The sequence below is a fragment of the Suricata suricatta genome, chromosome 8 (assembly GCF_006229205.1).
Source record: "Suricata suricatta isolate VVHF042 chromosome 8, meerkat_22Aug2017_6uvM2_HiC, whole genome shotgun sequence".
Taxonomy (NCBI): Eukaryota; Metazoa; Chordata; class Mammalia; order Carnivora; family Herpestidae; genus Suricata; species Suricata suricatta.
Window position 1 is genome coordinate 46,956,110 of NC_043707.1, and position 18,523 is coordinate 46,974,632.

General features: G+C 42.9%; 1 long non-coding RNA gene across 2 annotated transcripts; it reads left to right on the forward strand.

Annotated features, from left to right (window-relative positions):
* Positions 1-6,077: 6,077 nt before the first annotated feature.
* On the forward strand, positions 6,078-7,638 carry LOC115299696. 2 transcript variants are annotated; one of them, XR_003912288.1, is made up of 3 exons: positions 6,078-6,172; positions 6,595-7,015; positions 7,182-7,638. It is a non-coding gene; the product is annotated as an uncharacterized LOC115299696 (long non-coding RNA). The 2 variants fall into 2 exon arrangements; XR_003912287.1 differs by having other exon boundaries at positions 6,595-7,638.
* Positions 7,639-18,523: the final 10,885 nt, after the last annotated feature.

Here is an 18,523-nt window from a genome sequence, read left to right on the forward strand (position 1 = left end):
GAAGGGAGGAGAGATTCATAAGGTTTGACAGTTCTGACGAACGAATAATTGGAATGTCAGAGGCTGGTTCTTCGAGAACCATGGAAATAGTGAGGAGCCAGAAAGATGCAAAAGCCTTTATTGGAGAGGAGAGATTCTCCTTGATTTATTAGAGGGTGACAGCTTTCAGCCCCTTCCAAGGTCCCCTAAAGCATCAGGTATGGGAAGTGCTAAGATACAGGAAGAGACAATGGCCCCCCCAAAAGTGCCTGGGCCCTGAGCACTGGCTTTCAGAGCTGAGGTGTGGCTGGCCAGGACACCCAAATCCTCAATTCCTGAACTGTCTGGGGGAAAAAAAGATAGAGGCATCTTGAGCGTGTGGTTCATTTCTCTGTATGGAAGGTTTGGGGCAAGCCCTGATGTGTGCACTGAAAGCCGTCTTTCTGGATTTGCAAGTAGATTAATGAGGTTGAGTTTTATAGAAAACAGGTTTCCAAACATATTAGCCACAGGCCAAACACCTCCTTAGAGGGATTTTATTTTTAGAAGAGCCTTAAAAGCATTTCCTTTACAGTACCTGAGACTAACATCTATCCCGGTGACCACCTGAAACTCCATTTACCATCAGCCCTTGGAGACAGTAGAACGCTTTGCCCAATCTTGCCAGAATAGGGTTGAACACTCCGTGGGCATGAGAGGAAACCTCGCTCAGGAAAGCTGGGAGCAGACGGAGTGGGAAGCCCTCCTTCAGTTATGCTCAGCCATCACCTTCTCTTAAAGTTGGTCTGACAGATAAATGCCAGATCGGAAAACTAAGTTCCTCTTTGGCTTTGTCACAATTTGGGCCATGTCACACATGTCACAATTTCTCTTGGTCTCAATTTTCCTGTTTAAATAAGAAAGACTTAAATAAGAAACCATTTCCTTCTGAACCCAGGCATCGCTTTCAGAACAACAAAGACACATCTGAGTTTTCTCCAGTTTTGCTAAATTGATCAGCACAAATTTAAGTCGAGTCATATCTGGAGGTTTTACATTTAAAGTGGAAAATATTTTCATGATCACTGTCTCAATTCTTCCTACAAACCTATGGACGAGGAAGTTGGGACTTAGATTATGTATGTTCTCAGTCCCAGAGCTATGAAGTGTAATGGGACAATTCATTTGTTTCTACTGCTGAAATTTCTCAACAGTTTCAAAGACATTATCTGTCTCAAGAGTTTAGGATTGAAACATAATTATAACAGTTGCTACCAGCTGAGATTCTATGATGAGCCATGTGTTTGGGCAGTTAGTTATATGGGTTCATTGTCATAGCAACTCTGCAAGTAGATGATATTTTCCTCATTTTATACAAGACAAATAGAAATATAAACAGAGTAACGATTTAGATCTGTGCTGTGTGATCTTCCGCTCCACCATTAGGCATGAAAGAATTCCATCGGTGACCCTTTGGAAAGTCTAATGACCTTCCCAATATCACTAAGATCTTGGAGACGTACACTCAGGGTGCTGTTATCAGGAACAACTCTTTAAAACTCACCCAATTCTATTTTCTGGTGACTGTGGAATATCCAGAAGGTATGATAGCTCCCTACGTCTTCCCTGAAGGCTTTTTACCTGAGTGGGGAAGCTTGCTCTTGTCCTGGGGAAATCTAGCCCTGGCTAACCTTCCCCCTCTGACCACAGCACATTATGGCATTTTTCAAAAGCAATTATTTGTATATCTACTAAAGGTATCAGCCTGTTCATGAGATTATCACCTTTGGGGGAACAGAGCCAGGAGGTTATAATTGTGTCCTCCTTGGCCCACAGAGAAGGTAAAGCAGGTACTCCATAAAAACATCCCGCTGAGGTGGAGAATGGGTTGGTGGGTCTATGGGAAAATTTAGGTGAGATTCCAGTTTACCTCTCCAGAAATTTTCAAAAGGCCGTGTCTTGTAGAATGTGGGGCATGAAGATGCATTTGAAAGGACCCCAAGGAAGCAAGGTGTAGACATTCTAATAGGCCAGGCAATTCAGTCTTCTACTCAACAAGAGGGAGTAAAGGTAACATAAGAAACAAAGTCAAAACAAGGGGACTTTTAGCCTTCAGGTGTCGGGCAAAATTGCAGCACTGCAAAATGTGGCCGGTTCTAGGTAGAGAGAGGCCAGCATATAGTCTCGAGGGGTGTCAAAGCCCTGTTCGCAAGTCGAGGCTCCCAAAATGTGTCCTCCTGTGAGGGTGGTGTGGGGGACTTCTGCCAAAGTCCTCCCAAGTCCACCTGTGCTTTTCCCCCTGGAAGGTTCCCTTCCCAGGAACGTATCCATAAATGAACCACTCTAATCACCAGCCACCTCTGGGACAAGGCTCAGCCCCAGGGGCTTGAGAACCGACTTCACACACAGAGGAAAGCCTGCTCCACTACTAGATCATCGAGAGAATTAAGAGGAATAGAAGCTTCACGGAGAGTTTACATCATGTGTAATTTAAAGAGAATACTCAAGTGCAGTAAACACCTCTTACACATGTGTAACTTCGTTATTTCACAAATGTCCCCCCCATTTGCCATTGCAGGGTGACAGCCTCCCATGCCCACAAACCGCAGGGTGCCCTGGCCCCTGTCGTAGTCAGCAAGGACGAGGGCATGCTTGTGCATTCTAGTATCAGTGAGAGCAAGCAAGGTACAGTTAAGTATGTTCTTCTCGTCACCCTCCATACTCTTTCTTTCTCTCTCTCTCCAAAAGAGAGAAATTATCTCTAATTATATGTGATTTGGGAATTTTTCCAGCACTAGGGATTATCCACTTCACTGGTCCTCTAAAGTCAATGGCACTGTGGCATATTCTATTATCCTGCTTACAGAAGCAGGTCTGGTATCTAGCTCCGGGCTCTGTTCAGAAAGGAAAACTGGAGGGAATTCCACACAACTGGACCTGACCTTCAGCAGTACAAATCTGGGATGTGTTAGGGATGTGAAAACAGCCCCACATTTGCATGGCGCCTTCTGTTCTCCAGGCTCAGGATGCACCAGAGACTCCACGGGGGCCTCGCTGGCAAAGCAAGCCTCCCCTCCCGCCCGGCAGCCCAGGCCTGACCACAAAAGGCCTCCCTGAGCCTCTGCAGGCAGGTTGGACCACATCCCTTCAGCATTCCGCTGTTCTGGGCCGAATTCCGAGCTGATAATCCAATCTCCATTTGTTGGCCTTCTCCACAAAACGTTAAGTGGGAGATGTGGTCCTCTTTATTTCCTGTCTCACTCTCCATTGTTGTTTTTAGACAGTTTGCCACTTTGCACCCAATGGGGACAGATGCCCTCGGTGATCCTTGGGCCACATCAAGTTGGCGTGTAAACTCCAGTCCATGAGCCGAGCTGACAGCACGGGCAGGGACCGCAGGTGCCGTCTCCATTCAGAGTGAAGTCTACCTGTCGAGATGGAATCTACTGGACCCAGAGGCTGCCTCATTCCGACCTCGGGCTGTGGGCATCTTCTGCAACTGGTTCTGTTCCCCTATGTTCCACCCCGTACCTTCTCCTCTTCCCTTGAGACTCACAGCTTGGAGTCCCCGATGGTCTGTGCCAAGGAGGAGACAGGCGTTAACTTCCCTAATCGCCAAGTTTGCTGATCACAGACTTGCAAGGGAGGCAGAGATACGGCCATCCACATTTATGGGAGATGAAGTGCTCGCACGTAGTTCCATTCCCGGTTCCTGGAAGGCAGGGTTCTTTTTTGCTTTAAATTCCCATGAGAAGTGGCTATTTTGAAACCAGCCTGGGGGATAGGAAGATAGCTGGCCATTCCCATTGTCCAAAAAGAGAGTGAGAATATCCAGAAGGTGAGAGGCCCTCTGTGGCTAGTTTGAATACATTCTTTAAGTTGTGTGTTAAAGTTGATTCTTTTCCCATACTATTTCCATAATGTGCCTTTCCTTTATTTATGTTTCCATGAAAAGCTATCCTCCTATACTCTACTATTTGTGACTCTCAAGGCTTATTCAAAAATCTTAAGGGGAAAAAAAATAACAGAGAACTCCCCCCGCCACTCCAAGCATGTTATGAGTGCCTAATAATCTGAAACCCGACACAAAACTGTAGAGTCAGTTAAGTTTTTCTCCAACCCTCAACATCCCCTCCCATCCACACAACACACACACACATTGCTTGTCTCTCTCCCACACTGGTACTCCCTGGGCTGTCCTAGAAGCCTGGGGCTTGACACGGGGGCACAATCCGTGGACCTCCCCTTCCTGAGCAGCCCCGGTGCCCCCGTTCACTTCTTGCCCCGTCACACAATTTCTCGAACAAATTCAGATGGATGTGTTAATGGCTGTTCCTGGAAAATAACAATAACAACCCTTTACATATCTATGCAATGAAATACATTTCAAAGCAATGGACACAACACGTTTACATTCGTTAATTCACCTGATAATGTTTTTTGTATTGATTGGCTCATCAGTTAGATAGGGCTATGATTTTCTTCTTCATTTTGTGGATGAGGAAATTGAGGTTCTTTGAGTTTAATTGTCTGGTCCAAAGTTACAGAGCTAGAAAGATGGGGAGCAGGGACTTGGTCAGAGTGTTCCGGAACCTGGTTCCCACACTGACTGGACAACAGTTGCTCTGTCAGCCTGTGTGTGTCCTTTTTGAAGAGAACAGCTAGAATAGGCAATGCCTTAATTATCTCTTGAGGCAAAGACATCCTAGAACCATCGGGGTACTTCTTCATAGCACAGATTCTTAAAAAGCTCCACCCCAAACTTACTGAATCTGGATATCTGAGACTGGCCAAGAAACCTGTAATTTTACATTCTAATTTCTAGGACAATTCTTAGGCACAATAATGTCTCAGAACCTTTTCCTTGAGTCTAAGAACTAGATTTCTAATTCAGACTTCAGAGAAAGAAAGATCAAAGAACTATTTGAGAAACAGAAACTCACGTTGAATATCATTAACACTTTCTTTTTAAAAAAAGAAAGCTTTTAATTTTACTTTGAAAGAGAGTGAGTGGGGAAGGGGTAGAGAGAAGACAGAGAGAGAGAGAGAGAGAGAGAGAGAGAGAGAATCCCAAGCAGACTCCTTGCCATCAGTGCAGAGCCCAATTTGGGCTTGAACCCACGAACCGTGAGAACAGAACCGTCAAAATCAAGAGTCAGACACTTACCTGACTGAGCCACCCAGGCATCCTACCATTAGTGCTTTCTGAGCACACACCTACTGTGTGGCGGTTGGTACACTGCAGAATGGCAGATTCTGCTGAAGTATTGTTCCAAATCCCCACCCACCACTTCAAGGCTGCTCTACTCCAACCAGGAGCGCCCACTGCAGTTTGAAGGGAGGAGCGTGTCCTAGGCTTCTCTCTGTCATCCATCCTCTGTCTCCATGTTCTGCTTGATATTGTTAAACTCAAAAAGGAAAAGGAAATACAAAAGAGTACTAGGAAAACACCCTTTTCCTTCCTTTCAAGAACATGTTTCTCCACCATTTTGCAAACATAATACATTATTATCAAGGACCACATCCCCACTGTGGCCACATTCATGTAACATTCAAAAAACCTCTGGATAATTGATTGACTTTTTCTCTTTTTATTTGAATGTGCAGCATTGTGTACTACAACCAGCCTGTGTGTTCCCCCATGGGAACTGCTGAGGATGTAAATCCATCCCTCAGTTCTTTAATTAAAGTTACGAAAACATCAAAAGGGTCTCACCCTTGTAAACACAAGGAGCCGTTCCAGGAAATAGCTCTGCCTCTTGTGTTAACAGATGTCATGGGGCAGTTGGGTGGGAGAGTGTTGTTTTAAAATTCTCAAACTGCCTCACAAGAGGTTTTCCCTTAGATGGTTCCCGGATAGCATCACATGCTTTTCTCCTTTCCATTTGCACGTCACTTTATGTAGCTTTTCTCTTCTGTCTGGCAGCTATGGTCTGAGTGTTTGTGTCCTCCCAGAATTCATATGTTGACATCCTATGTCGAAACATCTAGGAGATGGTGTTAGGAGCTGTGACCTTGGAGACATGACTAGGTCATGAGAGCTGCGAGGTCATGAATGGGATCCATGCCCTTATAAAGGAGACTCCAGAGAGAGCCTTTGCACCTTCCACCATGAGAGCACAGCAAGAAGTGGGCAATCTGTAGTCGGTAAAAGACATTCACCAGAACTTGACAGTGCTGCCACCCTGATCTTTGACGTACATCCTGCAGAACTGTAAGAAGTAGATTTCTCTTGTTTATAAGCTTCTGAGCCTGTGGAATTTTTGTTATAGCTACCAGAATGGACTGAGATGCCCACCCTGGGTGTTTGTCAGGAGGACCAGAAATAATCCAAAGGCCAACACCTTAGACCCATGAAAGTCATTATCTGTCATTGGCTGATTTCCCTGGATTGGGCCACATTCTTATTATTTGCCTTATGATACTGAGATAGCAATCAGCTTTGTAGTTATACAATAGTGGGTGCATCTTCCTGGCTTTAAATACCTGGATGAAAAGTAAAAAATCTTTTCAGAAAATCAGGATGCTTAGCCTGATGGTGACAAGGTTCCAGATACCTGACAGATTTAATCCTTTATCCAGATCCTTCTTGGGTTATTGGTTTCAACGTCTTTTTGCATGCTGCTTTGTCAACAGTGAGCAGCCTTCCGGTTGAGCATTCTTCTGTTCCAAGGAAGGGTGGCAAACTCCTGGAAGGAAGGGCTGAGCACCTTCACCCTGGGGGGAAATCAACTCAGTAGAGGACACCTAAGAGAACATTTCACAGGAGCAGACAAGTGAGAAGACTCAGCATACAGGAGACTGGACCCTTGAAGATAAGCAACTCTGAGTTGAGCCATGGTGTAGTGACCATTCCTAATATATGGCTGATGGACAACAAAAGAGAACAGAGATAAAAGTCATTGGAACTGACTCCCTCAAGGTAATGACCTGCGAGGGCAGAGATGCCTCCATTTGGATGCCAAAGTCCCTGGGATGAATACTGTATAATACTATGCTCAGGTCATGAAGACAGCCATAGACTATCCAGAAGACATCAGCTTGAAATCAAAAGCCAGTAAATAGAGTAGTATGAGAGGGTCAGCCTTCCAAAGAGGTGCTATGCCCAGAAGTTGAGAAATTGGATCCTAGACCTGGCCACCACTAATTTCCTGTTGACCCTAGGCAAATCATGTAACATCTTTGAGCCTTGGTTTAACTCATATGTGAGAGAAGAGGGCTAGATTGTATGATCTCTATGGCTTCCTCTAGCTCTGACATCTAATCCCATCTGGTTCAGGGGGAGGGATTTAAGGGAAGCACAGAGGCCCTAGATGATGGGTTATTGCTGCCAAAATCACCCTTTCCCCTCCCTTCTCCTGTTCTCTCATTGACATGCCCTTTATTATCTTGTTGTTGTTGATGTAGTGTTTTTTCCCACAGAGCTCTGTGGGATAGGACAGCAGAGCACACACAGAGCAGATAGGAAAGGAGAACAGGAGTGGGAACAGGAGGAAGGGCCTCTCCAGGATTCCCAAAGCCCTTGCTCTCCAGAGCTGCAGGCTGAGAAGGCGTGTCTCCCAGGCTGGGAATCTGAGAAGGTGAAGATCTCGCAACATTCTCCAGCCCCTCCAAACTCTGCAACCTTTTCACAAATGTTCCCAGTTCCAGCACCAGATCATTGATCACTGTTCTCCCCCATGTTCTGCTTTCTGTCTAAGCTTCCTTGGGGGTCTGGCTCGTTCCCACAAAGGCCAAGATGCTGAATTGGTAGGATCTATAAAGCACAGTGTAGTTCTGGTAACAGATCATTTTTGCCACATAACACAACATGATAAAAGTTAGTGATTTAAAGCAACAATGATTTTATTTACTCCAATCCTATTGCTCAGCCACGTGGTCCTTCTGGTCTGGGATGGCTTGCCTGTGGCTAAACAGCCTAGAATAGAGCTGTCCAATAGAAATATAATACAAACCACATCTGCAAATTGAAATTTCTAGTAGCCACATTTTAAAAACCTAAAAGAAACAGGTGAAATTAATTTTAAGTTAAACCAATATGTCCAAAATACTATTATTTCCATGTATAATTAACATAAAAATTCTTAGTGAAATATTTTACATTCTTTTATCATACAAGTGTTCAAATTCCAGTGCGTATTTTACACTTACAATACATTTCAATTCAGGGGCACCTGGGTGGCTCAGTCGGCTAAGCGTCAGATTCTTGATTTCAGCTCAGGTCATGATCTCATGGTTCATGGGCTCAAGCCCCACATCAGGCTCCATGTTGACAGCGTGAGGCCTGCTTGGGATTCTCTCTCTCCCTTTCTCTGCTCCTCCCTCCCTTATCCTCTCTCTCTCTCTCTAAATACATTTCAATTCATACTAGCCATATTTCAAGTGCTCAACAGCCACTGTCTAGAACCTCACTCATATGTCTGAGGCATCAGGGGGGATGGCTAGAATGGTTGGACCATCTGGGGCTTCTCTTCACATAGTATCTCATCCTCCAGATTTGTCTGCATGACAAAGGCAGAGTTCCTATTGGCAACAGAACCCCAATGCACAAACGATTTTCAAACCTCCATCTGTTTCATGTTTGCTGAAGTCCCATTGACCAGACTGAGACACATGAGCTAGCCCAGAGTCAGTGTGGGAGGGACTTATCTGAGGGTGTGGTTACCACAAGGTAACGAAAGAGGAGGCCATTTCTCCCAAAACCCCAGGCTCCAGGGAAATAACCAACCACTGCTGTCAGCTTCTTACTCCCTCCTTCTTAGAAAATTCAAAACAGGGGAAAGCACAAAAAAAGGAAATTAAAATAATCTGTAATCCTGTTTCCCACAAATAACCAGAGATAATCCTATCTCCCACAGACACTGTTTTTCCATTATTCATTACTTTTTCAAAGCACATATACATAGTCATTTTATACACTGGCAATCAAATCATAAAATGTTAATGACTATCATTCTTAATATTTTCCCACATTATTAAATATTCTTCTAAGAAGTGAATTTTAATGGTTTCATAACATTCTATTGCATGGATATACCACAATCTATATAAATAATAAATATTGCTAAAGGATTATATTGTTTCCTATTTTTCACACTTATAAATAATAAGGAGATGAATCATCTTGGTTCACACACTTTCTATTCATTCTAGCCAATTGGTGAAGAATGGATACCTAGAAATAGAATTCCTAGCTCAAAAAAAAATATTGCACATTTCAAAGATCGATTCAACAAATAATTATTAAGTGTGTATAACATCCAGACACTGTTAAAGGCACTGGGGATAGGGCAGTATGAAAACCAGACAAAACCCCTACTGTCATGGTGGAGATTACCTCCCACTGGAGTGAACGTTCAATAAGGAAAAAATATATTACCTAGTACGTTAGAAAGTACTAAATGCTGTGGAGAAAAGTAGATTAGAAATAGGGGACAGGAAGTGCCAAGGTGGGGACAAGTCTATAAATGTAAATAAGGAAGTCAACAAAGAACTCACTCATGTTATTTTGCTCCAAATATATTCTTCAGTTCCTTTCTTCAGGGTATTTAAATGGAGGAAGGGCAGGACATTGGGGGAAAGTATTAAACAGGTGACCACAAAGGTCAGAGTCCAATTCATCTTCATCATAGGACTGGCCCAGACTATCCTATTTGCCTTCACCTGTGAGCACATGTAGGATTACAACTAAAGCAACTGTAGGATTACAACTAGACCCCATGAACCCCTACAAGCTAGAGGTTCATGGGGGAGGAGTCCCATGCAGCTAGTCCTGTAGGGATACATACACAGTAGTACCCACATAACTCTTGAAAGCAAACACAGGGAGGGAGATATTATGGGGGTAGTGGGCTCTTTGAGCCCCTTCCTCACCTCTTTGGCAAGTGTTCCTTCTGATTGGCCAGAAACCTCCCAGAGGCTGTAATCAATCAGTGCCTTTTTTTCTTGGAAAGCTCAGATCACAAACACAAACCCTCTACTACCATCATAGCAAAGACCTGCAAATTCTGAACAAAGAGTATATATAGTTGATGAATGTGTGGCAAATTAAATAATTGAATGGATTCTTTGAGTTTAGAATAAAGAAACAGCTTTATTTGAGGAGGCTGAAGAGAACTTCACTATTCACACAGCAAGTGTGTGGCTCTGAGGAGACAGAGTGGGATTAGAAAAGTGATAGTAGTCTTATAAAAAAAGAACTTTGGCCGAGTTGTTATTCTACCATCGATGATCACATTCATGTCCTCTGATACAGTACTGATTTCTGGAATTGCCATCTTTTTATCTGGACATGGAAAACACAAAGCAGTATATATCTCTACCACTAAGGACTGGGTCATAGAGGGCATCAAGAAAGATCTCCCATAAACTATCCTTTGCTGCGACTCACAAAAGCATTCATTCATTCAACCAACTAACATTTATGATGTGCATGTTATATGCCAGGCATTATTCTAAGTGTTGAGAATAACTGTTCTGGATCAGAGATAAACAAGAAAGACCAGTTTAGATCTACATTTTTGGGGGGAGGTAAATATACAAGTATATGAATACAACCAGGTAGTTATAGGTACTACAAAGAGAAATTTTAAAAGGTTATTACGTAGGGCGCCTGGAATTGGTTGAGCATCCAAATACTGATTTGGGGTCAGATCATAATCTCACTGTTTGTGGGATTGAGCCCTACATTGGGCTCTATGCTGACAGCACAGAATCTGCTTAGGATTTTCTCATTCATTCTTGCTCTTCTCCTGCACATGCTCACTCTCTCACTTTCTCTCTCTCAAAATAAATAAGTAAACATTAAAAAAAGAAAGAAAGAAGGAGAGGGCAATGTACTAGATAATTGTTTCTTCAAGTTGGGTGCTCAGGAAAGACCTCTCCGAGGAAGTGACATTTATTTAGAGATCCGAATGACAAGCAGGAGCCAGACATGTGAAAAGTAGAGGCCACAGGGAGGCCCAAGTGCCCTGACTCATGTTCAGGAAACAGAGAGGATGCCAGAGTAACTGGAGTAGGTGAGATGAGGGTCGGATAAGGAAGCCCTGCAGGAGTTTGGGTTTTGATCTAAAAGCCATTGAAGAGCTTTAGGCCAGACACTGCACCTCTGATTTGTGTATGAGAAATGGAGAAGGGGGTTAAAGGCAAGAGTAAAAAAAGAAAGACCAGCAAACAGACTACTGCTATAATCTAGGTGAGAGACAGAAGAACTTGGGCGGTGACGGCAAAAAAGAAAAGAAGTGAACTGATTTTTCTATATTTTTTAGTAAGTTTATGCTGGATTCGACATTGGCTTGTGGATGAATGCTGAGACCATTTACAGAAGTGAACAAAACTACAGGAATGACAGATTTTGAGGTAAAACATAAAAGATCTGTTTTGTCCTGGTCAGTTTGGAGAGGCCTACTAGATGTCCAATGGTGCTGTTGAGGAGGCAGTTGGAAATGAACCCAGAATTTCAGGTAGAAATCAGGTGTGCAAGTCACAAGTGTAAAATGGTAGGACATGGATGTGGTTCAGTGTAAAGTTTCGTTAAACTCCTCTCAAGAATTTGTCAACGATAGAATGAACGAGTAGTCGTAAAGAGAGTAAAGAACACTAACTCAGCCTCACAGAACCAGAATCCTCTGTCACTCACTGAGCAAGTCACTTCTTTGTCTGCGAAATGGTGTCAGTGGTGATATCTACCAAGAAGGGCTGTGTTAGGACCAAAGGAACAAACATTTGCAAAAGCGCCCAGCAGAGAATCCAGTACAACATGCGCTTCTTTCAGCCAATGGCTGTCCACTCTCCTCAACCTGAAAAGCGTTCTAGAAAAATGCAAGAAAAAATACAGGGACCACCCTCAGAAGGAGTGTGCCCCTGCCTCACAGGCCCTTTTGTTGACAGCTTTGGCAAGAGCAAAATCAACATTGCAGAACTCTCGCTTGAATCCGAGATCAGCTGCTTTTGGGGGGAAAAAAACAGTGATGAATCTCTTGACAGCCATGCTATTTGTCAGCTGATAACATATTTTTCCCAGATTATTAGACTCGAGCCAAGGAAGCAACAGTAAAAACGCATTCTACAAATATTATTACTGCTTCTGAGTGGAGTTTTGTTTTAGTTTTCTCTTTCTCTCTCTCTCTCTCACTCTTTTTTTTTTTCTTTAGGAAAGTGCCTGTGCAGAGCCTATTTTGGGGTCTGACTTGAGTTGTTTTCCTGGCTGTGCTCCAGGGAGGTTCATAGCAAGGGTTGCTCAAACTGCAGATAGTGGTTTTGTGGGCTATTTGTTGCTGCTTTTAAGTGCCCCAAAGACCTCTCATTCCCACGTCTTCCTAGTCCAAAAAGGAGGTGCGGGACTCCTGACCACTAACAGCTCCTCTGAAATCAAGGGGTTGGGGAGGGAAGGGGGAAGGGCCACTACTTAAGTCCACGGTCATTTCATGACAGTGGCAATTCTGCTCTGGACCCGCTCCAGGATCCTGGTGGGAAAATCTGTAGATAAACTACCATAGCAAACAGCACCCTTGGGGAATGTTCTTGTGGTGTTTCTGTCACAAAGGGGCCCTTTGCGCTCAAGAGGTTTCCACAGAGGACACTGTCCCCACATGGTGTGTCACAAAGAGGGCACAGGGCATGGTCCTGCTGTGAACTGCCCAGGCTCTCCACGTGGGAGGAGGAGACAGGGCTGTTGCCAGCGCCACAGCAGGGCCTGGGCAGCCTGCAAGCAGAGTGTTCACGGGCCCACTCAATGGTCCTTCCTTCTGGGTGAACAAATGAAGCCTTCACAGGACATGTCACAGACATGGCTCCTCCAGGAAGCGTGGGTACCAGCCCCCACCCTGAATTTGCTGGGAACTTTGTAACCTCCCAGGAGCTTCTGCCTGGATGGAGAGCACTTTCCTCGAAACTCTTCAGGAATGGGGCAGGGGAGGCGGACAGGTGGGCATCTCCTGCTGGCCACATGAGGGGTGTGAAGGAAGAGGCTGGAATTCAGGAGCCTAACCAAAGCCAAGGGTCTGGGCTCCTCACCCTGGTAAAGTACGCTCCTCTTAAGTTCCCCTGCTTTCACCAACATTTACACAAGAACACAGAACTACCGCCCCCGGAAGCCCATGAATGATACAGGCTCTGACCCACTCGCATACAGGAAGGGAAGGAACGTAGGGCTCTGCACTATATGTTGCTCTGGGCAAGCCTCCTGGACTGCAGGGAATGGGGGAGGTTTCCATTCTGGGACTGGATCCGACTCTGGGTGTCTCTGAGCAAACTTCATTCAGTTAATCAACAGATCTAGACTAAGCTGCTTACAAGTGCCAGAGGTTTCCTGGGGGTAGTAATCCAAAGGCAATCCGTGTCCCGGGTTCATGGGTTAATGAAGCACACAAATAAATAACACCTCCCCGAGCCTCAGTTTTCCTACTGATGAAGTGTGGATAACAATGACAACATGAAAACACTGTACGTGACCAGCAGCATATGAGTGCATCACTAGATTATGGTGTAAGCAGTGCAAACAAATGAACTAGAAGTACATTTGTCAATAGGGATATAGTAAGTGAAGTGAAAAAAGCACAGTGGAGAAGGATACGTTGTATGATCATTCATACACAGGTGATGGTCATAAAGAAGGGCACTTGTGGGGAAGAGCACTGGGTGTTATATGGAAACCAACTTGACAATAAATTATATGAAAAAAAACATGCAAAGCAATAATAGATTGTAAATACATCCCTTTGTAAGGCTTTGTAATAAAGGCAAGAAATGATGCAGGGGAATGCTATGTCAGATTTAGAAAAACTGTTACCTCTGGGGAGGGAAATACACTGGAGGGTACACTGAGGAGTTTTCATTGAACCTAAATGTTTTATCTTTTCAATGAGCTAGTAGGTACATAGATGTTTGTTATATCACGTATGTGTTTGGTCTGCCTGAAATATATAGAAATGAAAGAATTTAATGCTACATTGAACTTGTAAAAATAATTAATTTTTAAATCCCTATAATCAGTCAATTCTATGGTAGTGTGGAGAACTCAAACAACAGATAACCCTAAGTGTATCTATCTGGGTATGGAACATGCCATTCGATTTCTGAGGAAGGAAGATAAAAGCCCACACCTGTTGATTTGTATTGATAATTATTATTATTGGCTTTTATTGAGTGCTTAATGTGTGCGAGACATACAATACAGCATCACTAAGGATTTTACATGCATTATTAGCCTTTTAAAAGAGAGGTCACTGAAGCTCATTGAAGTTAAGAAACTAAACCTCACAAGACCATAAGTAGGGGAATCAGAGTTCAAACCCAGGGCCCTGAGTTGAGAAGCAGCAGTTGAGAAGTTGTAACTGGGAAGTAACTCCTTGGCAAATTGACACACTTCCTGATTCACTGATTAACAGCAGCCAGGACCCTTACCTCCCCTCTATATCCCGGTTTTCCCTCACTGCCCGGACTATGAGGACAGTAACAATCAGCTTCCTCCGGAATGGGCTTTCTAACTGAAAATGGCGAACAAGTAAATGGTGGCCGATGATGCATGCATGGGAAATAGATGGCAAGTGATTGGGTGGTTGCTAGGTGGGTGGATAATGGAAGGCAGGCGGTGGGTACATGATGATTAGGTGATGAATGGCTGACAGTGAGATTACGGGTGGCTACATCATAGAAGACGGTCACGTAAAATGTGAATGGGAGATGGGAGATGGAGGAGGGATGAAAGCTGGGTGGTAGGCAGTGAGAGGTGTATGGCAGATGAATGGTTTAATGTTTACATGGAGGAGGATGGGTGGGTGGGAGGTGGATGGTGAAAAGATGATGAATGAAGATGGATATTGAATGAATATGATAGTGACTAATGGATGTGGGGGAAGAAAGAAAATGTTCAGACCTCTCTGTGGGCCTTGGACTGAGCAAGGGGCCTACAGGTACATACAGTGGTGAGGTTCAGTGCAAGTCTCCTATGTCATCCACTTTGGTACCCCTTCTGTTACTCCCTCTCACGGCTGTCCCTTTGCTCAGTCTGACTCTCTGTGTTGCCATTTCCACAAACAGCTCCATGAAAGTGAGGTAGGCTCACAACTGGCTCTTGAATTAGGCTATTGCATTCCAGACTTAAAATACTTTTTTGCCTTTTATAAATAACAAAGTTTGTTTTTCATTCACATTAATTTCACAAATAACATATGAATGCATTTTTAGAACAATAAAGCCAAATTCTCTTTCAAACATTATATACATAGCTTCAAATGCCAGGCTGACCTTCGTAGGGATGATGGTTTCCAGTTTGGTGGATATCCTAGACTTTCTCTGATCATTCACACACACTATATGTGGTGGCAGACCTCCTGGTGCCTGATAGATACTCCCTGTGGTCAGGGAGGCTCACCAAGAGCAACACACAGTGTAGAAATGTAAGGTGAGGAATTCTGAATGAGGACTTTAAAAAAAAACACTGTCTGTGGTGTGTATTTGTGTTTCCCCTTAGTTCTGTCAGTATTTGCTTCATAGACATGAAAGCCCCTCTGTTCAGGGAGTACTCATTTATGATCATGTTTTCCTGATGGAATCATAATGAAATGCTTCACATTTATCATTGTGAAATGGCTCTCTTTTTTTTCTGTCCATTTAGCCTGCTTCACAGGGTTTTGTATATCTTTCTTTGTGAAGTGTCTGTTAAAATCTTTACTAGGTTATCTTTTTATTATTCTGTAAGAAGTCTTTATATATTCCAAAGAGAAGTCCTGTTGGATACATGAAAGGCAGCCATTTTCTCCCAGTCTGTGGACTTCCTTTTTCATATTCGTAATGGCAACAAAGAGCAAAACTTTTTATTATTTATGAAAATTAAACAATTTCTCAATTTTTAAAGTTTGGGGGTTTTTTGTTCCATCCATAAGATTTTTGCTTACTCCAAATTTGCAAAGATTTTCTGCTTTCCTCTCTTCTATAAGTTTTTTAGTTTTAGCTTATACTTTTAGATCTATGATTAATTTCAAGCTAATACTTGTATAAGGAGGAAGTTAAGGGCTGAGGTTCATTTTTTTCCAAATGGATAGCCAACTGTTCTGAAAAAAAATGGACTATTCACATTGAATTACCTTGTGCCATGGTGGAAATCAATTATCCATATATATGTGGTCTTTTCTGAACTCTATGTTTTGTCCCATTAATTAGTCCTTTCAATTTCTTCCTCTTTTAAAAAGTATTTTGGTCTAAGTCCTTTGTGATTACATCAAATATTTGAATTAGCCTGTATGATTTGGAATGATAAAACATGCTGGAATTGCTATATCCTATTGCATATATGGTTCAATTTAGGGAGAGTTTTAGCAATATTGAGTCTTCTGATATGGGAACCTGGTTTATCTCTTGATTGCATTTAGGTCTTCTTTAATTTCACTCAACTGTGTTTTATAGTTTTCCTTGTACAAGTCTGGCACAAAATTATCAAGTTGATTCCTAAGTATTTCTAGTTTTTTTTTTAATTTTTTTTAATGTTTTTATTTATTTTTGATACAGAGAGAGACAGAGCATGAGAGGGGGAGGGTCAGAGAGAGAAGGAGACACAGAACCGAAAGCAGGCTCCAGGCTCTGAGCTAGCTGTCAGCACAGAGCCTGACGCGGGGCTCGAACCCACGAATGTGAGATCTGACCTGAGCCGAAGCCGGAGGCTTAACCGACTGAGCTACCCAGGCGCCCCTCTAGTTTTTTACATTATTGTAAATTGTATTGTTTTTTTTTAATTTCATTTCCCAATTTTTATTACTAAGAATAGAATTAAAATTAATTTTGTATATTCTTTTTTTATCTGGTGTCCTGGCTAAACTCATTTTTTACTGTTATCATTTTTGGTGAATTCTTTAGGATTTTTCATGGGCAAGATTATCATTTGTGGTCTCCAGTAAAATGTCAAAAAGAAATAGTTAGAAGTTCTGGTTCAAGATAGCAACATAGGAGGCTCCCAAACTCACCTCCTCCCACTGACACACCAAATCTCATCTACATATGGAACAATTGGCTCTGGGCAAAATCCAGAAACTAGCTTAGTAAATCCCACACATTGGGAAAATGAGGAACAAAAGAGCAAGAGAAGCTGAGACAGAATTTCTCCATAAACCCCACCCCCGGTATGGCAACACACATTCAAGAGGGAACTTACAACTTCCTGCTTCTTCTTGAGGAGTGATTGGTTTGGATTCAATATCTACTGTTCCAACTGTTTTCCAATCAACTTACATCTAGGTGCTGACTGAGATCCTCCTCTTTGAAACACTGACAGGTCTTGGCATGCCCTTAACTGCTGGGAGCCACTAAGAACAAAGACAGCAGCTTGGACAATCACAAAAGTTTGCAAGTTGACTAGGAGCTCTGGACAGGTTTATTGACATGAGTACTAAAGACTAGTCTGTCAAGACTGGAAGAAGTAGCTGTTGTATCTAATGCGCAGAAACCAACAGAGAGAGCCAGAAAAAGTGAAGTACTAGGGGACCGTATTCCAAACAAAAGAAAACTATAGAAAACATATGAAAGAAATTGAAGAAGACACCAAGAAATGGAAAAACATTCCATGCCCATGAATTGGAAGAATAAACATTGTGAAAATGACATTACTACCCAAAGCAATCTACACATTCAATGCAGTACCTATCAAAATTGCACCAGCATTCATCTCAAAGCTAGAACAAGCTACCCTCAAATTCGTATGGAACCACAAAAAAACCCCAAAAGGCCAAAGTAATATGGAAGAAGAAAACCAAATCAGGAGGCATCGCAATCCCAGACTTTAGTCTCTACTACAAAGCTGTCATTATCAAGACAGTATGGTATTGGCACAAAAACAGACACATAGACCAATGGAATAGAATAGAGAACCCAGAACTAGGCCCACAAATGTACGGCCAATTAATTTTTGACAAAGCAGGAAAGAGTATCCAATGGAAAAAAGATTGCCTCTTTAGCAGGTGGTGCTGGGAGAACTGGACAGCAACATGCAGAAGAATGAAACTAGACCACTTTCTGACACCATACACAAAAATTAACTCAAAATGGCTGAAGGACCTGAATATGAGACAGGAACCCATCAAAACCCTCAAGGAGAAAGTAGGAAACAACCTCCTTGACCTCAACCGCAGCAATTTCCTCCTTGACACATCCCCAAAGACAAGGGATATGAAAGCAAAACTGAACTCTTGGGACCTCATCAAGATAAAAAGCTTCTGCACTGCAAAGGAAACAATCAAGAAAACTAAAAGGCAATCAACGGAATGGGAAAAGATAGTTGCAAATGACATATTGGATAAAGGACTAGTATCCAAAATCTACAAGGAACTCACCAAACTCCACACCCGAAAAACAAATGACCTAGTGAAGAAATGGGCAGAAGACATAAACAGACACTTCTCCAAAGAGGACATCCAGATGGCCAACAGGTACATGAAACGATGCTCAACATCACTCATCATCAGGGAAACACAAATCAAAACCACACTGAGATACCACCTCACGCCAGTCAGAGTCACTAAAATGAACAAATCAAGAGACTATAAATGCTGGCAAGGATGTGGGAAAATGGGCATCC